The 21,682-nt window shown below is 39.6% G+C and overlaps 1 long non-coding RNA gene across 8 annotated transcripts in view; it reads left to right on the forward strand.

The window, feature by feature from the left end:
• LOC131198970 (uncharacterized) overlaps window positions 1-21,682 on the forward strand; it is a 74,847-nt gene that overhangs the window by 13,601 nt on the left and 39,564 nt on the right. For 5 of the 8 annotated variants that reach the window (XR_009155222.1, XR_009155223.1, XR_009155228.1 and 2 more), the window contains exon 2: window positions 7,463-7,606. The exons of the other annotated variants lie outside the window; for them this stretch is intronic. This is a non-coding gene — a long non-coding RNA (uncharacterized LOC131198970). The remainder of the gene's footprint in view (window positions 1-7,462; window positions 7,607-21,682) is intronic. 8 annotated transcript variants of the gene reach the window in all.

Raw genomic sequence — 21,682 nt, forward strand, 5'->3', positions numbered from 1 at the left:
CACACGAACACGAAGCCAAACAGCAGCAGTGCAGCTCACCAGCTCAAATCCCCCTGCAGCACAGATTAGACTGAGCACAACCAAGCCCCCACCAACACAGGACACACCCCCAGCCAATCAGACACCCGTCAATCACCAGCCAACTCAATCAGTTCAATCCTCACTGATTAGGAAGAACAGCTGCGCGATCACACGCCGCGGCTGAACCTGAGATGAAGTGCCGATGCTCTCATCGAAACTCCAGCGCGAAACAACAACCAAAGACATATATATATATATATATATATATATATATATATATATATATATATATATACACACATATACATATATGTAGATCTTTGGTTAGTCGGGTTTTCTCCCGCATAAAATTGGAAGTGTCTTGGCGACATTTCGACGAAGTCTCATTCGTCATCTTCAGGCTTCAGCTTCGTGCTTCTGGGAGCAATGTGGGATTGCAGCTGTTTCTTCCTTTTTAACTGCTAGTGGGGGTTTGAACTGATTGGGTGGGAGCTTGGCTGTGCTCTGATTAGTCTGAGTTGCAGGGGGATTTGAGCTGGTGAGCTGCATTGCTGTTGTTTGGCTTCGTGTTTGTGGTTGTGCTACATCTTCATAGTGGGTGTCTGTCTGCTGTATGTATGGATTGGAGGGGTTTGAAATGGCTAATGTTGCAGCTGCGGTCTGGCTTCTGGTCCTTGGTCATGCTTCCTGATCAGTGTGGGTTTGGGTCTGCTTTCTGGGTGGATGTGTGGTGGTGACATCCTGTGTGGACCTCGTGAGTGTGGGTCTGGTGTCATTCCTCGTGTTAGGGATTCGTTTGTCAATAAGGGCGGGTTTCCAAATGGCTGGTAGGTGGGAGGTATCATCTCGTTTGTTCATGCTGTGTGGGCGTTTTTCTATCTCAATGGCTTCTCTGAGTATTCTGTTGTTAAAGTGTTCGGTTTTGGCGATAGTTCTGGTCTTTTTAAAGTCAATTGATGGTCAATATATCAATATAAATCATAAGGATTGCCAGCAACAAGTTATAGTCATACAGTCATAAGTGGAACGAGATTGGTGATGGGAACTATGAGACGATTAATAGTAGTGCAGATTCAGTAAATAGTCTGACAGTGTTGAGGGAATTATTTGTTTAGCAGAGTGATGGCCTTCGGGGGGAAAACTGTCTTTGTGTCTAGTTGTTCTGGTGTGCAGTGCTCTATAGCGTCGTTTTGAGGGTAGGAGTTGAAACAGTTTATGTCCAGGATGCGAGGGGTCTGTAGATATTTTCACGGCCCTCTTCTTGATTCGTGCAGTAGTGATGCCTCATTGGACAATATCTGGATTTAGTTCTGTTCAAACCTTTGATCTTTGCAAATTGGGTTGGAGTCACAAAATGTTTGCCGGGGTTTGCCTTCGATGTGGTAATAAAGCGAGTAAACTCTTCATGCAGCAAAGTTGCCTTCTGTCTTTGACCCATGGTGACTGAATGCTATGTTGCTGGGAGAAGTATATTTAGCAAAAACAGCATTATTTAGTCCCATTGTCCAGTGACCGATTGAGAAAGTTTTTGATAGAGCATCTATCATTGTGAGCCCCAGTTGCTATTTTACACCGTGATATATCATTGGACAAGAACAGGATGCAGTCCTGTTCAAAATATTATCTTTTGCCTGTTGCATTGGAATCTGAAGATATTCTTCATTTTCTGCAAAGACTGTGTATGATACTGGTGGGAGAAGTATATTTGACTAAAACATTGAGAGACTGTGGAGGTTTTTAATACCACATCCATCACTGTGAGTCGTAGCTATAGAACACTGTTTTTTTTTGTTTTTTATTTTGTTTTATTTGCATTTATCTCCGAAGACTCAGGGCGGCTTACACTGTGTTAAGCAATAGTCTTCATCCATTTGTATATTATATACAAAGTCAACTTATTGCCCCAAACAATCTGGGTCCTCATTTTACCTACCTTATAAAGGATGGAAGGCTGAGTCAACCTTGGGCCTGATGGGATTTGAACCTGCAGTAATTGCAAGCAGCTGTGTTAATAACAGACTGTCTTCATCCATTTGTATATTATATACAAAGTCAACTTATTGCCCCCAACAATCTGGGTCCTCATTTTACCTACCTTATAAAGGATGGAAGGCTGAGTCAACCTTGGGCCTGATGGGACTTGAACCTGCAGTAATTGCAAGCAGCTGTGTTAATAACAGACTGTCTTAGCAGTCTGAGCCACCAGAGGCCCTTGTGATATGTCTGTGGACAAAATCTGAATGTAGTTCTCTTTAAAACTTCGACTTTTGCCCATTGCTTTAGGGTGATGAGATATTTGCTGGTTTTGTATCTGTGATCATAATCATGTGAGCAAAAGTAGAACTCTTCATTTAACAAACTTACCCGAACCTATCCAAAGAACGGTTGCAGGAACTGGGTTTGTCTAGTCTGATGAAAAGAAGGACTAAGGGAGACATGATAGCAGTGTTCCAATATCTCAGGGGCTGCCACAAAGAAGAGGGAGCTATTCTCCAATGCTTCTGAGGGTAGGACAAGAAGCAATGGGCCTCTGGTGGCTCAGACTGCTAAGACATCTGTTATTAACAGTAGCTGCTTGCAATTACTGCAGGTTCAAGTCCCACCAGGCCCAAGGTTGACTCAGCCTTCCATCCTTTATAAAGTAGGTAAAATGAGGACCCAGATTGTTGGGGGCAATAAGTTGACTTTGTATATAATATACAAATGGATGGAAGACTATTGCTTGACATAGTGTAAGCCTCCCTGAGTCTTCGGAGAAGGGCGGGATATAAATGCAAATAAAAATAAAAATAAAAAAAAAACTAATCAAGGAGAGAAGCAACTTAGAACTAAGGAGAAACTTCCTGACAGTTAGAACAATTAATCAGTGGAACAACTGAGACTCTAGAAAGAGTGCAGAGAAGAGCAACAAAGATGATTAGGGGACTGGAGGCTAAAACATATGAAGAACGGTTGCAGAAACTGGGTATGTCTAGTTTAATAAAAAGAAGGACTAGGGGAGACATGATAGCAGTGTTCCAATATCTCAGGGGCTGCCACATAGAAGAGGGAGTCAAACTATTCTCCAAAGCACCTGAAGGCAGGACAAGAAGCAATGGGTGGAAACTAATCAAGGAAAGAAGCAACTTAGAACTAAGGAGAAATTTCCTGACAGTTAGAACAATTAATAAATGGAACAACTTGCCTGTAGAAATTATAAATGCTCCAACACTGGAAATTTTTAAGAAAATGTTGGATAATCATCTGTCTGAGATGGTGTAGGGTTTCCTGCCTGGGCGGGGGGTTAGACTAGAAGGCCTCCAAGGTCCCTTCCAACTCTGTTGTTATTATTATAACTTGCCTCCAAAAGTTGTAAATGCTCCAACACTGGAAGTTTTTAAAGAAGAGACTGGACAAACCATTTGTCTGAAGAGGTGTAGGGTTTCCTGCCTAAGCAGAGGGTTGGACTAGAAGACCCCCAAGGTCCCTTCCAACTCTGTTATTCTATTCTATTTCTGTTTTCCTCGAGGCCAATGTATAGCCTGAATTTGCAGATGGCTTCATCAGATACTGCTGAAATGTATCTTGATCAAGACAAATAGGCATTGACCCATGGTTGCCCTGGATATGACTTTCACATATCCAAAATCTTTTATTTCATCATGGTATTGTTTCATTTTTACTGGCTGGTAAAAGCCTATAATAATTTTTTTTCGCCAACATGGGAATTCTGAAAGATGTGCTGGAATTCTGGGTGTTGAAGTCCACGAGTCTTAAAGTGCCATAATATATCTCTTTCAAAAGCTCAGTGATATTTTTGAAGTCGACATTTCTGGGTATTCCAAACATGGACTGAAAGCGTTATCCCTAATCATGCCTCATTTGTCAACTCACGATCAAATATTCTGTTTTTACTATGAAACAACTAAGGCACCTAACTTAGAATGTGATGCACATGTCATATATGTTCCTATCATTGGCCAGCTCCGAGTCGCTTACAGCTCTCTTGCATCACAGCTATATTAAAGAAATCACAAAACCCGAACAAAAAATAGTAACCTCAATAAAACCAGGGAACAACTGCCATCAATGATAATTGGTAATATTCCAACCACTGGTGACCCTAAATCAACTGGTTTAGACCTGTTGAAGAAACAGTTTTATTTCTTTCTTAATTGCAGTAGTTGTAGATAATGATTTTCCATTGTTATCTATCTATCTATCTATCTATCTATCTATCTATCTATCTATCATCTATCTATCTATCTATCTATCTATCTATCTATCTATCTATCTATCTATCTATCTATCTATCTATCTATTTATCTATCTGCATATGTGTATATATCGATCTATTTATCTGTGTCAGTATGTTCACAGAAAAAAGTGACAATAAAGTTTATATTATCTTTATCTTGTCTTACCCTACCCTACCCTACCCAACCCTACCCAACCCAACCCAACCCAACCCAACCCAACCCAACCCAACCCAACCCAACCCAACCCAACCTAACCTAACTTAACTTAACTTAACTTAACTTAACTTAATTTAACTTAACTTAACTTAACTTAACTTAACTTAACTTTTAACTTACGGTATTATCTAACCAGGTTTTTGACAGAGTAAATGCCACTGTGGTAGTTCCATATACACTGTGTTATAGGGTTTGACAAAATATGGAAGGTTCATGGAGATACATTTTGACCAAGACATGCTGCTAATAGGCAAAAGTCTTGTTTGCTTCATTTTTGCAAAGGTCACTTCTACCTTTGAATGTGACGACTGTGTCTTACCTTGGTGGAAGAAGTATCTTTAGCAAAAAAAAAAATAGCGTAATTTAGTCCCATTGTTCACTGATAGACTGAGAACGTTTTTGACAGAGCATCGATCACTGTGAGCTCCAACTATTACTACCATACACTGTGATATATCAGGGGACAAAATCTGGTTGCAGTTTTGCTCAAATCTCTACCTGATGCATTGGAGTCACAATGTTTGCTGTTGTTTTTGCCTTTGATAGGACAATAAAGTGAGTAAACTCTTCATACAGCAAACTTGCCTTCTGCCTTTGAAGGTGGTGACTGTGTACTGTCTTGGTGGGAGAAGTATCTTTAGCCAAAACACCATTATTCAGTCCCATTGTCCAGTGACCAACTGAGAAAGTTTTTGATAGAGCATCTATCATTGTGAGCCCCAGTTGCTATCTTACACCGTGATATATCATTGGACAAGAACAGGATGTAGTCCTGATCAAGACTTTGACTTTTGCCTGTTGCGTTGGAGTCCCGAGATGTTTGCTAGTTTTGCCTTTGATGTGGTAATGATGCCAGCAACCTTGTTGTAGGTAGTAAGAAACTTAGTCCGTGGAAAAACTTTATTCGAACAGCTGAGAATTACTTCATTCCCAGTGTCATTCAACTCAAAGTAAAACAAATGCCTCCCAACATAAATTCCTCAGTTATCTCATAAATCTTAGTCCAATTAGGCAAACTGCCAAAGGCCCTTCCTGGCAAATGTCCAGAAGCCACAAAAACAAAGACATACATGAAGCAGAGGACGCAGTTACAACGTTGTTTTCCAACAAGCTGAAACACCGATGCTGGTCTGTTTTAAGCCTTATGGAAGGGGCCAATCATCTCCTGGCCTTACTCCTCAGTCGTCCTCTCTGCTTGAGCTGCTCTTGCCTTCTGGCAGCTCTTCTCATACGTGTATTAGAAACAGGCTCCTCCTGTTCCTCTGCCTCACTACTATCAGTCTCTGGAGGCTCTGGAGTCCGCATCTCATTTCCTGATGGCCCTGGCTTCACCTCAGCCTCATCGCTGTCTGACTCTGTTTCCAGCTCCGTAGGCTGCTGACGGACCACAACAAACCTCTTCTTACAGCAAAGGTGTCTTCTGCCTTTGAATGTGGTAATGGTGTCCTATGTTGTGGGAGAACTATGTTGAATAAAAGTAGCCTTATTTAGTCCCATTATCCAGTGACTGACTCAGAAGGTTTCTGATAGATTTTTTATTCATCCATTACTGTGAGTCCCTACCCCCCGCCCCCATAGTACACTGTGATATATCATGGGACAAAACCTCTACTCAATATTTTGCCTCTTGCATTGGAGTCACAAAATATTTGCTGCTTTTGCATTTGATCTAGCAATCATCATACAGCAAAAATATATTCTGCCTTTGAATTTGGTGATGGTGTACTATATTGGTGGAAGAAATGTATTTAGCAAAAGTAGCATTATTTAATCCCATTATCCAGGGACAGACGAAGAAAGTTTTTTGATAGAGCATCCATCAATGTGTACCCCCAGCTGCTATAATACACTGTGATATATCATTTGACAAGAACAGGATGCAGTCCTGCTCAATATGTTGACTTTTGCTCATTGCGTTGGAGTCAAAAGACTAGACTAGACTAGACTAGACTAGACTAGACTAGACTAGACTAGACTAGAATAGAATAGAATAGAATAGAATAGAATAGAATAGAATAGAATATCAGAGTTGTAAGGGACCTTGGAGGTCTTCTAGTCTAACCCCCTTCTTAGGCAGGAAACCCTATATCTCTTCAGACAAATGGTTATCCAACATTTTCTTAAAAATTTCCAGTGTTTGAGCATTCACAACTTCTGGAGGCAAGTTGTTCCACTGATTAATTGTTCTAATTGTCGGGAAATTTCTCCTTAGTTCTAAGTCGCTTCTCTCCTTGATTAGTTTCCACCCATTGCTTCTTGATCTACCCTCAGGTGCTTTGGAGAATAGCTTGACTCCCTCTTCTTTGTGGCACAAATACTGCTATCATGTCTCCCCTAGTCCTTCTTTTCATTAAACGAGACATACCCAGTTCCTGCAATTCAGGAACTTCATAAATTCTTCATAAATTCATAAAATAAATTCATAAAAGGAATACTTCAATTTCCGCACAGACTGTATTATATATTATTACTGTATATTTATTATTTTGATAGAAGAAGTGTATTTAGCTAAAACAGCACCCTTTTGTTCAGTGGTCCATTGAGAGGCTGTGGAAGTTTTTGATACAGCCTCCATCACTGTGAGCTGTAACCATCATAGTACACTGTGATATATCATGGGACAAAATCTGTATGATAGTTCTACTCAAAACTTTGCCCATTGCTTTGGACTCACAAAATATGTGCTGGTTTGGCATTTGATATAGCAATAGTTCTTCATACAGCAAAGCTATCTTCTGCCTTTGAATGTGGTGATGGTGTACAATGTTGTTCAAAGGAATATATTTAGCAAAAGTACCATTCTTTATTCCTATTGTCCAGGGACAGACTAAGAAAGTTTTTGATAGCGCATCCATCACTATGAGTACCAACTGCTATCACACCGTGATAGATCATTACACAAGAACGGGATGCAGTTCTGTTCAAAACTTTGACTTTATGACATAATACCAATAAGGAAAACTCTGTTTTCTTTGTTTTCTTCAAAGGTTTCTTCTGCATTTGATTGTGATGGTGGAAGACGTATCTTTAGCAAAAACAGTGTTATTTAGTCCCATTGTCCGGTGTTAGACTGAGAAAGTCTTTGATAGAACACCCATCACTGTGAGCTCCAACCATTACCAACGTACAAGGTGAGATATATCATTGCACAAAATGTGAATGTAGTCCTTGCTCAAAACTTTGACTTTTGGCCATTGCATTGGAGTCATAAAATATTTGCCGGTGTTGCATTTGCTATAACAGTAATGCAACTATACTCCTTATACAGCCTTTGAATGTGGTGATGGTATACAATATCATTGGAAGAAGTAGTAGATTTAGCAAAAGTAGCAGCATTCTTTACTCCCATTGTCCAGAGACAGACTAAGAAAATTTTTGATAGGGCATTCATCATTGTGAGTCCCCACCGCTACAGTACACCGTGATATATCATTACACAAGAACGGGATGCAGTTCTGTTCAAAACTTTGACTTTTGAGCATTGTGTTAGAGTCACAAGGCATTCTACAATTTTTGCAAAGACTTTATGTATTACATTGGTGGAGGAAGTATATTTAGCTAAAACTGCATCCTTTTGTACAATTGTCCATTGAGGGTCTGTGGAAGTTTTTGATGCAGCATCCATCAGGGTGAGCCATAATTAGCTGTATGACACTGTGATATGTCATCGGACAAAATCTGAACGTAGTTCTCTTTAAAACTTTGACTTTTGCACATTGGTTTAGAGTCACGAGCTATTTCCTGGTTTTGCGTTTGATACCATAATAATCGGAGTAAAAGCAGAACTCTTCATACAGCAACCTTGCCTGGGGGGCCACTGTACAGCCTGAATTTGCAGCTGGCTTCACCAGATACTGCTGAAATAGAAGGGTTGACCAAGTCAAGTAGACTTTGACATATAGTTGCACTGGATAGGATTCTCATATGTATGTCTACATTATATGCCACTGTGATACATCCTTGGACAAAATCTGTATGTAATAATTCTGCTCAAATCTTTGACTTTTGCCCGTTGCTTGGGAGTTACAAAATATTTGCTGGTTTTGCATTTGATACAGCAATAATAAGAGTATATTCTTCATGCAGCAAAGCTATCTTCTGCCTTTGAATCTGGTGATGGTGTACTCTATTGGTGGAAGAAGTATATTTATCTGTGTCAGTGTGTTCACAGAAAAAAGTGACAATGAGGTTTATATTATCTTTATTTTTTATTTATTTATTTATTTATTTATTTAGTCACAACAATATACATAAGCATCACACAAAAAGATTATATAGTATATAAACATATATACGGAGACATATAAGGAGGTATAAGCATATATATATATATATATATATATATATATATATATATATATATATATATATATATATATATATATATATATATATATATATATATATATATCCCAACCCAACCTGACTTGACTTGACTTGACTTACAATATTATCTAACCAGGTTTTTGGCAGAGTAAACATCATTGTGGTAGTAAACGCCATACACACTGTGCTATATGGTTTGACAAAATATGGAGGGTTCATGGAGATATATTTTGATGTATATTTAGCCAAAAATAGCATTATTTAGTCCCATTATCCAGGGAAAGACTGAGAAAGTTTTTGATAGGGCATCTACCACTGTGAGCTCCAACTGTTAGAATACACCGTGATATATCATTAGACAAGAACGGGATGCAGTTCTGTTCAAAATATTGGCTTTTGCTCGTTGCGTTGGAGTCACAAGAGATTCTTCAATTTTTGCAAAGACTTTATGTATTACATCAGTGGAAGAAGTATATTTAACTAAGACAGAATTCTTTTGTTCGGTTGTCAACTGAGAAGCTGGGGAAGTTTTTGATACAGCGCCGATCACTGTGAGTGGTAGCCACCATAGTTCACTATGATATATTGTTGGACAAAAACTGAATGTATTCGTACTCAAAACTTTGACTTTTGCCCATTGTATTGGAGTCCGAAGATATTCTTCATTTTCCGCAAAGATTGTGTATTATACTGGTGAGAGAAATGTATATTTGACTGAAACGTTGAGAGACTGTGGAAGTTTTTGATACTGCATCCATCACCGTGAGCCGTAGTTATAGTTACACGGTGATATATCATCGGACAATATCTGAACGTACTTCTCTTTAAAACTTTGACTTTTTTGATACATTTGCTTTAGAGTTGCGAGATATTTGCTGGTTATGCATTTGGTGTCAAAATCCTGTGAATCGACTCTGCATAAGGCAAACTTTCCCAGGAAGTAGAATGGGCAGCATCAATTTTTAGATGGTTTAACCAGATGTTTCTGAAATATAGGTGTTGTCCAAGACAAGTAGACTTTGACACATAGTTACCCTGGATATGATTCTCAAAATGAACCTAAAGCTTCTTATTCTATCATGCTCTTCTTTCATCTTTACTAACTTTGAGCTATAACACAATGTTTCTCCAACGTGGGAACTCTAAAACACATTCTCGAATTTTGGGTGTGGAAGTCCACAAGTCTTAAAGTGCTATAATATATCTCTAGCAAAAGCTCAGGGACATTTTTGAAGAGGACATTTCTAGGATATGAAAAAGTGGTCTCCAATCATGCCTCATTTGTGAATTCATGGGCAAATAGGCTGTTTTTACTATTAAAAAACTAAGGCCCCTGATTTAGAATGTGATGCATATGTACATATTTATTTATTAAAGTTCATATATGTTCCTTTCACTGGTCAACTCTCGGCCGCTTAGAGTTCTTTTGCATCACTATAGCAAAGAAATCACAAAACCCGTAGATAATGATTTTCCATTGTTATCTATCTATCTATCTATCTATCTATCTATCTATCATCTATCTATCTATCTATCTATCTATCTATCCGAACAAAAAATAGTAACCTCAATAAAACCAGGGAACATCTGCCATCAATGATGATCAGAAACAGTCCTACCACTGGTGACCCTAAATCAACTGGGTTACACCGGTTGGAGTAACAGTTTTATTGCTTTCTTAATTGCAGTAAGGTTGGACGCAACGGTTTACCGTTATCTAACCAGGTTTTTGGCATAGTGAATATCACTGTGGATGGTACCCTGTAGGCACTGTGATATATAGCTTGACAAAATGTGAAGGGCTCACCGAAATATGTTTTCACCAAGACATGCTGCCAACAGGGAAAACTATGTTTTCATCGTTTTCGGCAAAGGTCTCTTCTGCCTTTGAATGAGATGACAGTACAATATCCTCTATTGGTAGAATATGTTATCTTTAGCAAAAATAGTGTTATTTAGTCCCCTTGTCCGGTGTTTAGACTGAGAAAGTTTTTGATAGAGCATCTATCACCGTGGGTACCATCCGCTAGTGTACACCGTGATGTATCATTGGACAAAATCTGGAAGTAGCCCTGCTCAAAACGTTGACATTTTTGCCTGTTGTGTTGGAGTCACAACGTATTTGCTGATTTTGCTTTTGATGTGGTCATAATGTGAGTGAGCCCGTCATACAGGAAAGTGCCCTTCTGCCTTTGAATGCGGTGGTTGTGTACTATATTGTGCGAGAAGTATGTTTAGCAAAGACAGCATTATGTCCAGTGACAGACTAAGAAAATTTTTGATAGACCATTCATCACTCTGAGCTCCCACTGCTGTAATGCACAATGATATATCATTGGACAAGAACAGGAGGCAATTCTGCTCAAGATCTAGACTTTTGTTCATTGTGTTGGAGTCAGAATGCATTTTTCAGTTTTTTGCAATGACTGTGTATTATATTTTTATTTATTATAATTTTGCGTAGCTTCTTTTCCAAAAACACCACACTACTAACCAGAGCATATAAAACATTTGCTAGACCTATTCTAGAATACAGCTCGCCAGTTGGAACCCTCACCACATCTCTGACATCAATACAATTGAATGTGTCCAGAAATATTTTACAAGAAGAGTTCTCCATTCCTCTGAAAACAATAAAATACCCTATCCCACCAGACTTGAAATCCTAGGCTTAGAAAACTTGGAACTCCGTCGCCTTCGACAATACCTAAGTTTAACTCACAGAATCATCTATTGTAATGTCTTTCCTGTTAAAGACTACTTCAGCTTTAATTGCAATAATACTAGAGCAACTAATAGATTTAAACTTAATGTCAACCGCTTTAATCTAGATTGCAGAAAATATGACTTCTGTAACAGAATCATCAGTGCTTGGAATACTTTACCTGACTCTGTGGTCTCTTCCCATAATCCTAAAAGTTTTATCCAAAAACTTTCTACTATTGACCTCACCCTATTCCTAAGAGGACCATAAGGGGCGTGCATAAGCGCACAAACGTGCCTACCGTTCCTGTCCTATTGTTTTTTTCTTTTCTCTTTCCTATATATATGCTTATACCTCCTTATATTTACCCATATATGTGTTTATTTACTATATAATCTTTTTGTATGATACCTACATATATTGTTGTGACAAAATAAATAAATAAATAAATAAATAAATAAATAAATAAATAAATAAATAAATAAATAAATAAATAAATATTGACGGGAGAAGTATATTTAACGAAAACACCATCCTCTAGTTCAGTTGTCCATTGAGAGACTGTTGAAGTTTTTGATACAGCATCCATCGCTATGCGCTGTAACCACTCTAGTACCGGGATCTCCAACCTTGGCAACTTTAAGACTTGTGGACTTCAACTCCCAGAGTTCTTCAGCCAGCAAAGCTGGCTGAGGAACTCTGGAAGTTGAAGTCCACAAGTCTTAAAGTTGCCAAGGTTGGAGACCCCTGCTCTAGTACACTGTGACGTATCGTTGGACACAATCTGAATGTAGTTCTCTTTAAAACGTTGACTGTTGCCCTTTGTATTACATTGATGGAAGAAGCTAAAACTGCATCTTTGTGTACAATGGTCCGTTGAGAGGCTGGTGATGTTTTGGACACAGCATCCATCACTGTGAGCCATAGTTAGGGTACACTGTGATGTATCTTCGGACAAAATCGGAACATGGTTCTCTTTAAAACGTTGACTTTTGCGCATTGTTTTAGAGTCCCGAGATATTTATTTATTTATTTATTTATTTTGTCACAACAATATATGTAGGTATCATACAAAAAGGATTATATAGTATATAAACACATATATGAGTAAATATAAGGAGGTATAAGCATATATATATATATAGGAAGAAGAAAAGAAAAACAATAGGACAGGAACGGTAGGCACGTTTGTGCGCTTATGCACGCCCCTTATGGTCCTCTTAGGAATGGGGTGAGGTCAATAGTAGAAAGTTTTTGGTTAAAGCTTTTAGGATTATGAGAAGAGACCACAGAGTCAGGTAAAGTATTCCAAGCACTGATGATTCTGTTACAGAAGTCATATTTTCTGCAATCTAGATTAAAGCGGTTGACATTAAGTTTAAATCTATTAGTTGCTCTAGTATTATTGCAATTAAAGCTGAAGTAGTCTTTAACAGGAAGGACATTACAATAGATGATTCTGTGAGTTAAACTTAGGTCTTGTCGAAGGCGACGGAGTTCCAAGTTTTCTAAGCCTAGGATTTCAAGTCTGGTGGGATAAGGTATTTTGTTGTTTTCAGAGGAATGGAGAACTCTTCTTGTAAAATATTTCTGGACACGTTCAATTGTATTGATGTCAGAGATGTGGTGAGGGTTCCAAACAGGCGAGCTGTATTCTAGAATTGGTCTAGCAAATGTTTTATATGCTCTGGTTAGTAGTGTGGTGTTTCTGGAAAAGAAGCTACACAAGATTAGGTTTACAACTTCTTAGAGCTTTTTTTGCTATGTAGTTGCAGTGGGCTTTGGCACTTAGATCATTTGACATGAAAACTCCAAGGTTTTTAACGGGATGGGGGTCGTCTGTAAGGTAATGTCCATCTAGTATGTACTTAGTGTTTGGGTTCTTTTTTCCTATATGTAAGACTGAGCATTTGCTGGTTGAAATTTGGAGCTGCCAATTTTTAGACCAAGCGGTTAGATGATCAAGGTTGTTTTGAATGATAGAAGTATTGTCTGTGGTGTTAAATAGTTTGACATGATCAGCAAAAAGAACACAATTACTTGAGATATGGTCACAAAGATCATTAATGTATAGTATAAAGAGTGTTGGTCCAAGGACGCTGCCTTGAGGAACGCCACTCTTGATAGGAACAAGATTTGATAAATCATTGCCAATTTTGACCACTTGTTGTTTTTTTTTGCTGGCTTTGCATTTGGTGTCAAAATCCTGTGAATCAACTCTGCATAAGGCAAACTTTCCCAGGGAGTAGAATGGGCAGCATCAATTTTTAGGTGGTTTAACCAGATGTTTCTGAAATATAAGTGTTATCCAAGACAAGTAGACTTTAACACATCGTTGCCCTGGATATGATTCTCAAAATGAACCTAAAGCTTCTTATTCCATTGTGGTCTTCTTTCGCTTTTACTGACAGTGAGCTAATAGCAGCCTATAATACATTTTTTCCCCTCCAACATGGGAACTCTAAAACACGTCCTGGAATTTTGGATGTTGAAGTCCACAAGTCTTAAAATGCTATAATATATCTCTATCAAAAGCTCAGTGATATTTTTGAAGGGGACATTTCTGGGTGTTCCGAACATGGATAGTTTTTGATAGACCATCCATCACTGTGAGCTCCCACTACCGTAGTACACGGTGATATATCATGGGACAAAATCTACTCAACACTTTGCCCGTTGCTTTGGACTCACAAAATATTTGTTGCTTTTGCATTTGATGTAGCAATAATGTGATTATACCCTTATTACAGCAAAGCTATCTTCTGCCTTTGAATCTGGCGACGGTGTACAATATTGTTGGAAGAGGTATATTTAGCAAACGTAGCATTCTTTAACCCCGTTGTCCAGGGACAGACGAAGACAGTTTTTGATAGGGCATTCATCATTGTGTATACCCGCTGCTATAGTACACCGTGATATATCACTAGACAAGAACAGGATGCAGTTCTGTTCAAAATGTTGACTTTTTGCCCATTGTGTTGGAGTCTTAAGGCATTCTTCCAACTTTTGCAAAGACTTTATGTATTACATCGATTGGTGGAAGAAGCTAAACCGGCATCTTTATGTACAATTGTCCGTTGGGAGGCTGGTGATGTTTTTGACACAGTATCCATCACTGTGAGCCGTAGTGAGCCCTAGTGAGATGTAGTGGGCTCTCACGAACCGTAATGAGCTGAGTACACTGTGATTTATCGTTGGATAAAATCAGAACATTGTTCTCTTAAAACATTGACTTTTGTGCATTGCTTTAGAGACACAAGATACTTGCTGGTTTTCCATTTGATATCATTCATAACGGGGGTAAAAGCAGAACTCTTCGTATAGCCAACTTCCTTGGGGTCACGAATGATAGGATGTGCCGCCCGCTTTTGCAGACGGCTTAACCAGATACCGCTGAAATATAAGTGTTGTCCAAGGCAACACATGGTTGGCCTGGATACGATTCTCAAAATGAACAGAAAGCCTCTTAATCCATTGTGGTCTTCTTTCATTTTTACTGATATGCAGCTCATAGAAGCCTCGAGCACAATTTTTCTCCAACCGGGGAACTCTAAATCAAGGGTCTTTAACCTTGGTCCCTTTAAGACTTGTGGACTTCAACTCCAAGAGTCCCTCAGCCAGCAAAGCTGGCTGAGGAACTCTGGGAGTTGAAGTCCACAAGTCTTAAAGGGACCAAGGTTGGAGACCCCTGCTCTAAATCATGTACTGGGAAGTTGGGTGTTGAAGTCCACAAGTCTTAAAGTGATATGATATACCTCTTTCGAAAGCTCAGTGATATTTTTGAATATTTCTGGGATATTTTGATATTTCTGGGATATTTCAAACATGGGCTGAAAAAGTGGTCCTCAATCATGTCTCCTTTGTGAATTCATGACCAAATATGCTTTTTTTTACCAGAAAAGAATTAAGGCACCTAATTTAGAATGTGATGCACACTTAACATATTTATCTATCAAAGTTCATATGTGTTCCGGTCACAGACTAAGGTCTCTTTTGCATTTGATTGTGATGACTGTGTGCTACATTGATGGAAGAAGTACCTTTAGTAAAAACAGTGTAATTTAATCCCATTGTCCACTGATCTATTGAAAACGTTTTTGATAGAGCATCCATCACTGTGAGCTCCAACCACTACTACCGTACACTGTGATATATCATTGGGCAAAATCTGGTTGTAGCTTTGCTCAAACCTTTGACTTTTGCCTGTGTGTTGGAGTCACAACAAATTTGTTGTTGTTTTTGCCTTTGATGTGGTAATAAAGTGAGTAAACTCTTTGTACAACAAACTTGCCTTCTGCCTTTGAATGTGGTGATTGTGTACTCTCTTCAGAGGTGGTATTCAGCAGGTTCTGACCAGTTCTGGAGAACCGTTAGCGGAAATTTTGAGTAGTTCGGAGAACCGGTAAATACCACCTCTGACTGGCCCCTCCCCCATCTATTCTCTGCCTCCCGAGTCCCAGCTGATCGGGAAGAAATGGGGATTTTGCAGTAGCCTTCCCCTGGAGTGGGGAGGGAATGGAGATTTTACAGTATCCTTCCCCTGGAGTGGGGAGGGAATGGAGATTTTACAGTATCCTTCTTCTGCCATGCCCACCAAGCCACTCCAACCAAGCCATGTCACGCCCACCAAGCCACAACCACAGAACCGGTAGTAAAAAAAAAATTGAATGCCACCACTGACTGTCTTGGTATTTAGCAAAAATAGCATTATTTAGTCCCATTGTCCAGAATAGAATAGAATAGAATTTTTTATTGGCCAAGTGTGATTGGACACACAAGGAATTTGTCTTGGTGCATATGCTCTCAGTGTACATAAAAGAAAAGATACGTTCATCAAGGTACAACATTTGCAACACAATTGATGGTCAGTATATCAATATAAATCATAAGGATTGCCAGCAACAAGTTACAGTCATACAGTCATAAGTGGAAAGACTTATAAGGGGCGTGCATAAGAGCACAAAAGTGCCTACCATTCCTGTCCTATTGTTCCCTTCATTATATCAAATTAATATAGCTGATACATATTCTTTACTTATATATATATATATATTTTCTTCATGATATTTTTTTTATGACAATGTTTGTGTATACTGTTGTGACAAAATGAAATAAAAAAAAAGATTGGTGATGGGAACTATGAGAAGATTAATAGTAGTGCAGATTCAGTAAATAGTTTGACAGTGTTGATGGAATTATTTGTTTAGCAGAGTGATGGCCTTTGGGGAAAAACTGTTTTTGTGTCTAGTTGTTCTGGTGTGCAGTGCTCTATAGCGTCGTTTTGAGGGTAGGAGTTGAAACAGTTTATGTCCAGGATGTGAGGGGTCTGTAAATATTTTCACGGCCCTCTTCTTGATTCGTGCAGTATACAGGTCCTCAATGGAAGGCAGGTTGGTAGCAATTATTTTTTCTGCAGTTCTAGTTATCCTCTGAAGTCTGTGTTTTTCTTGTTGGGTTGCAGAACCGAACCAAACAGTTATAGAGGTGCAAATGACAGACTCAATAATTCCTCTGTAGAACTGAATCAGCAGCTCCTTGGGCAGTTTGAGCTTACTGAGTTGGCGCAGAAAGAACATTCTTTGTTGTCCTTTTTTGATGATGTTTTTGATGTTAGCTGTCCATTTTAGATCTTGCGATATGATAGAACCTAGAAATTTAAAGGTTTCTACTGTTGATACTGTGTTGTCTAGTATTGTGAGAGGTGGAAGTATGGAAGGGTTTCTCCTAAAGTCTACCACCATTTCTACGGTTTTGAGTGTGTTCAGTTCCAGATTGTTTTGGTTGCACCACAAGGCTAGTCGTGACTGTCTGAGAAAGTTTTTGATACAGGCGCCATCATTGTGAGTCCCAGCTACTATAGTACACCGTGATATATGATTGGACAAGAACGGGATGCAATCCTGCTCCAGATGTTGGACATTTGCCCATTGCATTGCCGTCAGAAGATATTCGTCATTTTCTGCAAAGATTGTGTATTATATCGGAGGGAGAAGTATATTTAGCTAAAACAGCATTCTCCCATTAGGTTGCCCATTGAGTGGCTGTTGAAGTTTTTGATACAGCATCCATCACTGTGAGCGGGGGTTGTTATAGTACACCATGATTTATCATTGGACAAAATCTTTATATGGTTCCACTCAACACTTCGCCTGTTGCGTTGGAGTCACAAAGTATTGGCTGGTTTTTTCATTTGACGGAGCAAGAATGTGAGCGAAGTCTTCATACCGCAAAGATGCCTTCTGCCTTTGAACGTGGCAGTTGGTGGAAGAAGTACATTTAGCAAAAGCAGCATTATCTAGTCCCATTGTCCAGGGACAAAGTTTTTGATAGGGCATTCATCATTGTGAGTCCCCACTGCTGTAGTACACCGTGATATATCATTGGACAAGAATAGGATGGGGTTCTGTTCAAGTCGTTGACTTTTTCCTTTTGCATTGAAGTCACAAGGCATTCTTCAATTTCTGCAACGACTAGGGTGAAACCTGGCAGGTTCTGACAGGTTCTGGAGAACTGATAGCGGAAATTTTGAGTTGTTTGGAGAACCGGTAATGGAAATTTTGAGTAGTTTGGAGAACCGGCAAACACCACCTCTGGCTGGCCCCAGAGTAGGGTGGGAATGGAGATTTTGCAATATCCTTCCCCAAGGAGTGGGGAGGGAATGGGGTTTTTGCAGTATCCTTCTCCCTGGAGTGGGGGGGGGAATGGAGATTTTGCAGTATCCTTCTCCATGGAGTGGGGGGGGGGAATGGGGATTTTGCAGTTTCTTTCTCCGTGGAGTGGGGTGGAGGAATGGGGATTTTGCAGTATCCTTCCCCTGCCACACCCACCAAGCCACAACACACCCACCAAGCCACACGGCCACAGAACCGGTAGTCAAAAAAAATATTGAATTTCACCGCTGCTGTGTATATTACTTTGGTGGAAGAAGTGTATTTAGCTAAAGAAGTATGTACAGTTGTCCACTGAGAATCTGTGGAAGGTTCTGACGGAACCTACGGAATAGTAGAAGTACATTTAGCAAAAGCAGCATTATTTACTTCCATTGTTCAGGGACAGGCTGAGACAGTTTTTGATCGGGCGTTCATCATCGTGAGTACCAGTTGTTAGCTTACACCGTGATATATCATTAGCCAAGAACAGGATGTAGTCCTGCACAAAACTCTGACTTTTGCCTGTTGCGTTGAGTCCCGAGATGCTTGCTAGTTTCGCCTTTGATGTGGTAGTGATGTCAGCAACCTCTTCTTACAGCAAAGGTGACTTCTGCCTTTGAATGTGGTGATTGTGTACTATATTGTGGGAGACGTATGTTTAACAAAAGTAGCATTAGCTAGTCCGATTGTGCAGTGACCGACGGAGAAAAGTTTTTGATAGACCATCCATCACTGTGAGATCCCCCCGCTAGAGTACACTGTGATACATCATTGGACAAAAATCTGCATGTAGATTGCTTTGCGTTCGCAAAATATTTGCTGTTTTTGCAACTGATAAAGCAATAATGTGAGTATAACCTTATTACAGCAAAGCTATCTTCTGCCTTTGAACCTGGTGATGGTGTACAATATTGTTGGAAGAGGTATATTTAGCAAAAGTAGCATTATTTAATCCCGTTGTCCGGGGACAGATGAAGAAAGTTTTTGATAAAGCATCTATCATTGTGTACCCCCCAGCTGCTGTAGTACACGGTGATATATCATTTGACAAGAACAAGATGCCGTCCCGTTCAAAGTTTTGACTTATTTCATTAGACAAGAACAGGATGCAGTTCTGTTCAAAATTTTGACTTTTTACCTATTGTGTTGGAGTCATAAGGCATTCTTTCAGCTTTTGCAAAGACCTTATGTATTACATTAGTGGAAGAAGTATATTCAGCTAAAACTGTACAATTGTCCGTTGAGTGGCTGGGGACGTTTTTGACACAGCATCCATCACTGTGAGCCGTAGTTATAGTACACTGTGATATATCATTGGACAAAATCGGTACCTTGCTCAATAGTAGTACCTGTGAGAGGGATCTTGGAGACCTAGTGGACAACCATTTAGATATGAGCCAGCAGTGTGCAGCAGCTGCCAAAAAAGCCAACACAGTTCTGGGCTGCATAAACAGAGGGATAGAATCAAGATCACGTGAAGTGTAAATACCACTTTATAATGCCTTGGTAAGGCCACACTTGGAATATTGCATCCAGTTTTGGTTGCCACGATGTAAAAAAGATGTTGAGACTCTAGAAAGAGTGCAGAGAAGAGCAGCAAAGATGATTAGGGGACTGGAGGCTAAAACATATGAAGAATGGTTGCAGGAACTGGGTATGTCTAGTTTAATAAAAAGAAGGACTAGGGGAGACATGATAGCAGTGTTCCAATATCTCAGGGGTTGCCACAAAGTAGAGGGAGTCGGGCTGTTCTCCAAAGCACCTGAGGGTAGAACAAGAAGCAATGGGTGGAAACTGATCAAAGAAAGAAGCAACTTAGAAGTAAGGAGAAATTTCCTGACAGTTAGAACAATTAATAAGTGGAACGACTTGCCTGCAGAAGTTGTGAATGCTCCAACACTGGAAATTTTTAAAAAAATGTTGGATAACCATCTGACTGAGATGGTGTAGGGTTTCCTGCCTGGGCAGGGGGTTGGACTAGAAGGCCTTCAAGGTCCCTTCCAACTCTGTTGTTATATTATATTATATTAAAATCGGAACGTAGTTCTCTTTAAAACGTTGACTGTTGCACTTTGCTTTAGCGTCACAAGATATTTTCTGGATTTGCATTTGCTGTCAAAATCATGTGAATAAACTCTGCATATAGCAAACGTTGTCGAGGCGGCTAATGGTAGAATGAGCACCTTGAGTTTGTGGATGGCCTAACAAAACCGGAGAGATCAGACTCTGCTCAAATATAAATGTTGCTCAAGAAGGTTACACTGGACAAGGTTCTCAAAAGGAACATAAATAATCTTATTCCAGCATGGTGTTCTTTCATTCAAGGCGATTTTTTTTTTTTTTACTGACAGGGGTCCGATAGAAGGATTACAGCTGCTCTACTTTTTCAACCGAAAATTCGTTGGTAACTCATCCATCAATAATGTCAACCTCATTTATAGGAAGGATCTTCACCACAACAGGTGAAGGATGTTGAGACTCTCGAAAGAGTGCAGAGAAGAGCAACAAAGATGATGAGGGGACCGGAGGCTAAAACATATGAAGAACGGTTGTAGGAACTCGGTATGCCTAGTTTAATGAAAAGAAGGACTAGGGGAGACATGATAGCAGTGTTCGAATATCTCAGGGGCTGCCACAAAGAAGAGGGCGTCAAACTATTCTCCAAAGCACCTGAGGGTAGAACAAGAAGCAATGGGTGGAAACTAATCAAGGAAAGAAGCAACTTAGAACTAAGGAGAAATTTCCTGGCAGTTAGAACAATTAATAAGTGGAACAACTTGCCTGCAGAAGTGGTGAATGCTCCAACACTGGAAGTTTTTAAGAAAATGTTGGATAGCCATTTGTCTGAAATGGTGTAGGGTTTCCTGCCTGGGCAGGGGGTTGGACTAGAAGACCTCCAAGGTCCCTTCCAACTCTGATATTATTATTATAACAATTATACTTTGAGATGGTAGAAAATTAACCACTTGGTCTGCTGGGCTTTGCTTAGTATGGAGACGTTACTAAATAATAATCTTTGTTGCATTTCTCTGCACTCTTTCTAGAGTCTCAACATCTCTTTTTCTGTATCTGCATCTGACCAGACCTGGATGCTGTATTCCAAGTGTGTTCTTACCAAGGCAATATTTCACTGTACTAATACTTCAAAAAGCGACATGGTGGCTCAGTGGCTAAAACACTGAGCTCATTGATCAAAAGATTGACAGTTCAGTGGTTCAACTCCCCAATGCCGCATAATGGGGTGAGCTCCCATTACTTGTCCCAGCTTCTGCCAACCTAGCAGTTCGAAAGCACGTAAAAAATGCAAGTAGAAAAATAGGGACCACCTTTGGCGGGAAGGTAACAGCGTTCCGTGCGCCTTTGATGGTTAGTCATGCTGGCCACATGACCACGAAGACGTCTTCAGACAGTGCTGGCTCTTCGGCTTTCAAACAGAGATGAGCACCACCCCCTAGAGTCAGGAACGACTAGTATATATGTGTGAGGGAAACCTTTACCTTTAATACTTCATGTGATCTTGATACTAT

The sequence above is a fragment of the Ahaetulla prasina genome, chromosome 4 (assembly GCF_028640845.1).
Source record: "Ahaetulla prasina isolate Xishuangbanna chromosome 4, ASM2864084v1, whole genome shotgun sequence".
NCBI classification, from domain to species: Eukaryota; Metazoa; Chordata; class Lepidosauria; order Squamata; family Colubridae; genus Ahaetulla; species Ahaetulla prasina.